The sequence below is a fragment of the Mesoplodon densirostris genome, chromosome X, assembly GCF_025265405.1.
Source record: "Mesoplodon densirostris isolate mMesDen1 chromosome X, mMesDen1 primary haplotype, whole genome shotgun sequence".
In the NCBI taxonomy this organism is placed as follows: Eukaryota; Metazoa; Chordata; class Mammalia; order Artiodactyla; family Ziphiidae; genus Mesoplodon; species Mesoplodon densirostris.
Genome location: NC_082681.1, coordinates 51,354 through 59,614, shown reverse-complemented (window position 1 = coordinate 59,614; position 8,261 = coordinate 51,354).

Below are 8,261 nucleotides of genomic sequence, written 5' to 3'. Positions count from 1 at the left end.
AGTACACGGGCCTATCACTGTTGTGGGCTCTCCCATTGTGGAGCATAGGCTCTGGACGTGCAGGCTCAGCGGCCATGGCTCATGGGCCTAGCTGCTTCGTGGCATGTGGGATCTTCCTGGACCGGGGCACGAACCCGTGTCCCCTGCATTGGCAGGCAGACTCTCAACCACTGCACCACCAGGGAAGCCTGACATCATATATATTTAAATTATCAGCACTCACCTGAGATCTTCAAAAATCAACAAAAACATAATTTGGTGCTCTCTTTCATTTATTCTGGTTCGAAGTGGTCATTTCTAAATGAAAGTATTTAAGTATGTTAATGTCATCTTATAACATCATATTTCAAATGACTACCATCTCTCCAAAGATGCAATATGAGGAACTCATAATTAGGCTCTCCAAAGTTTTACTCTTTGAATCTGTATTACACTTCTGCTGAACTTCACACTGTTCATTATTCTCTGAGAATATTCTTTTTCTTGTATGTCCATCTCACATGCTCTTTCATTTCATGAAGTTTTTTCCTACAATTTTATGCCTAGTTTATTTCTGAGAAAATGCATTATTCCAGATAGATATTTATAGACACAAAGACTTCTATATAATTCCGAGAGTTTCAAGAACTCCTTATTCTTTTTTTTTAAATACCTAGATTCTGAAACTCTCCACAAAGCATTACTAAAATTGCATTTACATAAGTATCTACATATTAATGACACATTAATGCATTTACAATTGTATTATGCTTTATTGATAATTCTGGAGCATAACCGTAGCTGTCTTATTTACCACCCTCTTGGAAATCACTTTAATATTTGCACTTAGGACTTGAAAGAGAATGGATAAATAAAAACCTGAAGAATATGCAAATACAATTTATATATTTCTCATAAAATTAGGTGATTATCTAACCTTTATCCAGAAAAAAGAAGAGCCCACATACTCTGCAGCCATGATACTCGAGAATGTGTGGTCTTCCAGCAGGAAAACATGCAGTAATCCATGTGGCAGAGTTTATCTGTGACCAGCTGGGGTTAGTGTCCTATGCATTCCTTACATGCAACATATCAGGAGTGGCAAAAGGGAATTTGTCAGTTGTGGCAATAAGTATAATGAAGATTTGTAGCAGGTCATGCTCATATATTCAGCACAGCTACAATCAACATTTTGCTCAATTCTGGTAGATCTAAATCTGTATCTGTTACCTTGTATTTAACGAGGAAATGTCAGAACTGACTTACAAAAAAAGTGTTTTGTTTGTTTGTTTGTTTTAATTACAGTCACGGTGAGTAAGACATAGCTCAGAACAGCTAATGTGACTTAGTGATTCTCTCATCAGGAAATACAGTTTCTACTTCCCTGTTTATTCTCCCCATCCTGTAGTAAGTTAAGTTTCAGTGAAAGATAAATCTACAGGGCGAAAAGAAAACTTACATGTGTTGATAAGATCATTCTGACAGGTTTTACCGCGTATGTCAGTGTTTCTGGTGATGGACACAAGCTAGAGCTCCCTACTCTGACATTTTCACTGATGTCATTCCCCTTGATCCTCAATTTGAAAGTGGATAAAAATGTTTTCTATGTTTTCTTCTTTAAGAAATTAAATAAAGAATGCTGTCTAGACGTGATCCTCTAATGATTTTCAGTCAGTGGTCATCAAGAGAAGAAAAGCACAGAATCTCATCCCCACAGAAGGGTGACATTCAGTCAGGTAAGAAAATTCTCCCCAAAATCAGACCTTCATCTTTAACATTCAATCAAAGGCTTTCACAGGTTCTTCATCGCTCTGCCCTCAGCCTTACCATATGGGATTGGCTCTGAGAATCTCACATCAGATGACTGACAAACATGTCATAGTACACTGATCTGGTACCAGATCCTGCCTCTCTTAATGATCTCCCGCAGGGACATTGCAATATTCTAGGATATTTCCTGGAGCCCTCTACTCTATACAGGTACACTTCCAAGTAGAAACAGAAGCTTTGATTCTCACTGGGACCCCTGCTCTGTCCAACCAACCTCTCTAGAAATATGATGTTCTAATCTCTCCTGATTAGAACATTGCACGGTCTCTCCCTGTGCTAATTTAGTAAAGGTAAAAGAGAAACAAGAAAGAGCAAACTATGCCGGGAGCAATATATAAGATTCCTTTACTTAATGTATTTATCTGATATACACAAACATTGAGAAATATAGATTCATTTCATAACGGTCAAGAAAAGAGGAGGAGGAACCTCCATGCCAACAGTATATATAAAGTGGAATCAATCTTGCATAAGCTCCAGCTAAAGCTTAGCTACGAGGTACTAACGCTTCTCATAAAGAAGCAATAGTTCTCCATCATTTGAAGCACACTGAGGATTCAGACAGCTGGACACTGAGGGTGTAGTCTCCTCACTCGTATTCTGTACCTGCATCACAGAGCAATGAAATATTCCCAAAGAATTATTAAGGATGAGGTGGGGAGCCGCAATAAAAAAGATGAATCCATAGTCTGCCCTACCATCCGTTCTGCTGGATGTTACCACAATCTTGGCCCAATATGACCTTCCCACTTTTCTCTGGGCCTCCCTACTTTCCACCTCCATCCTCCCATTATATCTTACTTACACTTGGAAACGACTCTAGTTTTTCAACTGATCTTCATCAACAAGCAATCCAAATAGCAACTGTGTATATAACTCCTTAGAAACCTCAGGTCTGACTCAGTAATACATGACCTTCGGAGTCAAAAGTTTTCCTAATTCCCTTTATTATTTTTTTTCCAATTTCCATGTACTTACACTCTCAGGACCTCCACTGTTCTCAGGTTCGTCTTCCCTGCAAAATCTGTCAACCTAGACATAGACTTAAGTACCACCCTCTAATTATCTCCTAGGGAATCCAGTTTTTAAAAAAGCCTCAACAAGCTGTATGGACTCTAGTAAAGACTCTTTAAGATAACCCAGGGGAGATAGCAGTACACCCACAGATATCTATTTAATACACCCTCAGAGTAATTTTTTTTCTTTTTTATAAAGTCTCTTCTGTCCAATGAAGACTCTCAGCTCTTCTTCAACATATGCAGTGTCTCACCCTTCTGATTACTCTCTGCTCTATCCCAGGTCCACTCCCTTTCCTGATATTACATTCTTTCCCAATTTTGTATGTTGGTAAAATCAAATAACATAAAATATAACATATTAATTATTATACAGTGCACCGTTCAGTGATATTAAGTACATTCATATTATTGGGCGATCGACATCGCCATTTATCCTTCTAATTCTTTTCTACGTTTTAAAACTGTAACTCTATATCCTTTAAACATAACTTTCCTTTCTGTTCCACAGCCACCTGAAAAGCATCATTACCCTCCCAATTTCTATGGTTTTGACTACACTAAGTACCCCATATAATTGAAATAAGTAGTTGCATTGTTATGACTCACTAAAAGTCACAAAAATGGCATATTTGGTAGCTAAATTTCCTCAGGATTCATCCATGTTGTAGCATATTCCTAGATCTTTTCCTTCTTAACACTGAATAATATTGTATTATATGTGTATACCACACTTTGCTTATCCAGGAACTAGTGGATGAACACTTAGGTTGCTTTCATATTTTAGCTACTGTGATTATTACTGCTCTAAACACTGGAGTACAAATATTACTTTAAGACCCTGATTTCAATTCCTTTGGGTATACCTCATAGTAAAATTCCTGGATCATGTAGTAATTCTATTTTTCAATATCTGAAAAATTGCCATACTCTTTTGCAAAGCAGCTCTATCATTCTACATTCCCACTGACAGAGCACAATGCTTCCAACTCCCTCACATCCTCACCAATACTTGTTTTCTGCTTGTGTATGTGTGTGTGTGCTTGTGTGTGAATGCACGCACACAAATATATAAGCATGCATTTAGTGATATGGAGCATCTATTCAAGTGCTTAGTCATTTGTACATCTTTTTGAGGAACCATCTATTCAAGTCTTTTATCCATTTTTGAATCAGGGTGTTTGCTTCTTGTTGAGTTGTAGTTCTCTGTACATTCTGAATAGAAATCTCTTGTCAGATAGATGGCTTTCAAGTATTTTCTCCCATCTTGTGGGTTGCCATTTTATTCTGTTTACATTCCTTTGATACACATTTTTTTAAATTATGTACTGCAAATTGTTTATTTTTTTGTTAGCTGTACTTTTGTGTCATGAAGCTCTTGTCCTGTGTCTTCTTCTAAGACTTTTTATTTTATTAGGTCTTATATTTAGTTTTTTGATATGTTTTCATTAATTTTTGCATATGATGTTAAGTAAGGGTCCATCTTCCTTCTTTTGCATGTTGACAACAAGACTTCTCAGCATCATTTGTTGAAAATACTATCCTTTCTACTTTGAAAAGACTTGGCAACTTGTCAAAAACCATTTGGCCACATATCAGGGTTTATTTCTGGGTGTTCTATTCTATTCTATTGGTCTTGGATAAGGGAGAAAATAGTATAACCTATACAGGTTGATGAAGAACATAAAGAAGACCAGGACTGAGAATTAGGAGGGCAAGATAAAAAAGCAGGGAGTAAAAGACAGTGTGAGAGAAGATCTTGTACTTGCAAGTTCATGGAAATATGATCATGTTAAATCACTAAACGCCTGACTTTGAACAATACCGTAAATGTGCTAGCAAGAAACGTAACACTTAGCCATCTCTGGGAAATATAGTATGGGCATAAAGATAAACTACACACAAATATATTAAAAAGGGAGGGGTTTTCATGGTGTGAGAATATTGTGGGATTTGAAATACAATTTATTCTGTTCTACCATTGTCTCTAAAATTTATCAAACTGTATATACAAGCAATTCCAATTCTGGTAATGTGCTTGACAGGTTTAATATGAACTTCAGCAGACTAGTAAATGTACATTCATAGTAGGACTCTTCCCTAATCCAAAAAACAAAACACAAAAACTGGAAAGACTAGAGTTCACTTGGTCAACACATATACAGATGCAGCGATGGTTAACGGTCCAAAAAAAGAAGGTGAGCATGGGTGCAAGAGCTTAATCCCCAGGCTGGTGTGGGGTGCAGAGTTTGAGGGTAACACAGGTAGAAAAGGCTTTTGTCCTCTCCTCGATTTTTGAGGTATGGAAATTCACAGGTCACTACCTTCATTTCAAAATGAATGAATGCACCATTCAATTTTTTTAAAACAGAAGTAAACATGAGTGATAATAAATTTCAAACTGTTGCTAGTCAAATAAGATACTAAGAAAAATTAAATAATATGATTTAAGAATGAAGTGGAGAGATTGTCCAAGATGGTAGCATTCAAAGACCCAGAGCTTGATGCCTCTCATGGGCACACCAAAGTCACAACTGTTTCCAGAACAGTAGTTGATGAAAAAGGCCAGGACCTACCATAAAAGATGTTTTAGAGTTAAAGATATAAGGAAGGCACCTCGGCAAGACAGGAAGGAAGGACAAAATCTCAACAGAGTCAAGACCCATACCCCCAGGTGGGTGGCCCACAAATGGGAGAATAATTACAATTTCTGAGATGCTCCCAGGTGGCAAGGGGTATAAACCCAACATCAGGCTCCCAAGCCCAGGGACCCTGTGCTGGAAAGAAGGGTTCCTGGAAAGTTGGGCTTTGAAGACCAGTAGTGCTTATTTTCCAGAGAGCCAGAGGGTTGTGGGAAATAGAGATTCCACACTTAAAAGATTCTCACAGGGCTTCCCTGGTGGCTCAGTGGTTGAGAGTCCACCTGCTGATGCAGGGGACACGGGTTCGTGCCCTGGTCCGAGAGGATCCAACATACCGCGGGGTGGCTGGGCCCGTGAGCCATGGCCATTGAGCCTGTGCGTCCGGAGCCTGTGCTCCACAACGGGAGAGGCCACAGCAGTGAGAGGCCCGCATACCGCAAAAAAAAAAAAATGCTCACAAAATCCCACATGACCCGAGAACCAGAACAGAAGCAGTCATTTGAACAGATCCTGGGTCACACCTGCCTCCTGATCTTGGAGAGTCTCCCAGAGAGTCCAGAGGCAACTACACCACAGCCTCAGGGACATAGACACTGGCAGCAGCCATTTGGGGGAGCTCCTTCTACCTCGTGGCCACTGGTACCAGCAAGCATAATTTCAGAATCCTCCCTCTATATTTTTAGCCTCAGGGCCTAGCCCTACCCATTTCCACCAGACTATACACACAAGTACTAGGATGCTGCAGGACAAGCAACTAACTGAGCAGGGGCATAGCCCCATCCACCAGCAAACAGGCTGCCTTCAGACCCTCTCAATGCACAGCTGCCACTGGACATGGGCCCAGCCACCAAAAGCCCCAGGACCAGCCTCCACACCTAAGTGGAGAGGCACCAGTCCCAGAGTCCCTGGCCCCTCTGACAAGTGAGCCTGCTCTGGCCTTGGAATCAGTCTCACCATTGGCAGGTGATTACTGCACAGGGACTGGATGGAGCTTGGACCTACCCAACAGCAAACTTGCTCTAGCAGTGGGATCAGCCTCATACACCAACAGGCACACACCAGCTCCAGGAATACCACAGCCCAGCAGCCTGTATGACCAGAACACTCACTTGCAGGCCAGAAGCAGCCATGGACTCACTTGGGTCTTGACCCTGCCCATCAGAATGACAACACAAGATTAGGGATACCCCAGACCCTGCAGATAGCTGTGTCAGGAACAGTGATCCAACACTAACTCTGAGACTCCTCGGTCCTGCAGCCAGAACTCAGGACCTGTGTCTTCCTCCCAGTAGCCATCATCGCCCCAGGACCAGTGACTGGGCACTAGCCCTGATATCACCTGGACTGCAATTCTACCCATAAGTGAACCAGCACTAGATTTGGTGTCCCCCAGAGTTGTGCAGCCAGCTGCCTTATGATTTAGCCTCACCAAGCAGCACAGACAAGCTTCCATACAAGCCAGAGTCTGGCAAACAAGCAGTCTGGGGGCAGCCAAGCCTACCAGACCACCCAAAGTAGTCAGCCCACCACAACAGAAGAGTCCAAGTAGCCAACATAGGGGGTACACCTAGAACATATAGTTCTAGTGACCAGGGGACAGTGGGCTGCTGGGACACATAGGACCTCTCCTACAAAAGGCCACTTCTCGAAGGTCAGGAAATGTAACGAACCTACTACATACCTAGCAATAAAAACAGCAAGTTAAGAAAAATGAGGTGACACAGAAACACGATCCAAATGAAGGAACAAGATAAGAGCTCAGAAGAAGATCTAAGTGAAGTGGAGGTAGCCAATCGCCTCAAAAAATAGTTCAAGGTAATGACTGTAAAGATGATCAAAGAACTCAGGAGAAGAATGGACGACCAGAGCAAGAAGTTAGAATTTTTTAAAAAAGAGTTAGACCATTAAAGAACAACAAAACAGAGATGAGGAATACAATAACTGAAATGAAAAATACACTAAAAGGAAACTACTGTAGACTAAATGATACAGAGGAATGAATCAGAAAACTGAAGGACAGAGTACTGACAATCACTGAAGATGAACGGTAAAACAATAGATTAAAATGAAATCAGGAAAGTTGAACAGACGTGTGAAACAACATCAGGTGTACTAATACTTGCATTATACTGGTCCCAGAAGCAAAAAGGAAAGAGAAAGCAGTTTAGCACATACCTGAAGACATAAGAGCTGAAAACTTCCATAACCTGGGAAAGAAAACAGACATCCAAGTCCAGTAAACACAGTAAGGCCAAAACAGGATCAACCCAAAGAGGACCACACCAAGACTCATTGTAATTAAAATGGCAAAAAAATAAAGATAACAAGACACTATTAAAAGGAGCAAAGGAAAAGCAACATGTTACAAACATGGGAACTTGCATTAAGTTATCAGCTGACTTTTCAGGATAACCTCTGCATGCCAGAAGGGAGTGGCATGGTATATTTAAAGTCATGAAAGGGAAAAGCCTATAACCAAACATACTCTGCCCAGCAAGGCTCTCCTTCAGATTTGACGGTGAGATCTAAAGTTTTACAGAGAAGCAAAACTAAAAGAGCTCAGCATCGCCAAATCAGCTTTATGAGAAATCTTAAAGGGGCTTTTCTCAGTGAAAAAGAAAAGGCCACGACTGAAACATAAAAATTAAGAAAGGAAACTTACTAAAGGAAAAGCCTCATTGGATAAGGCAAATATTCAACAAAGGCAGAAAATCAACCATGTACACAGCTAATAGGAAGGATGAAAGAAAACAGTAATAAAATCATCTATATTCACAATAAGAATTTAAGGGAC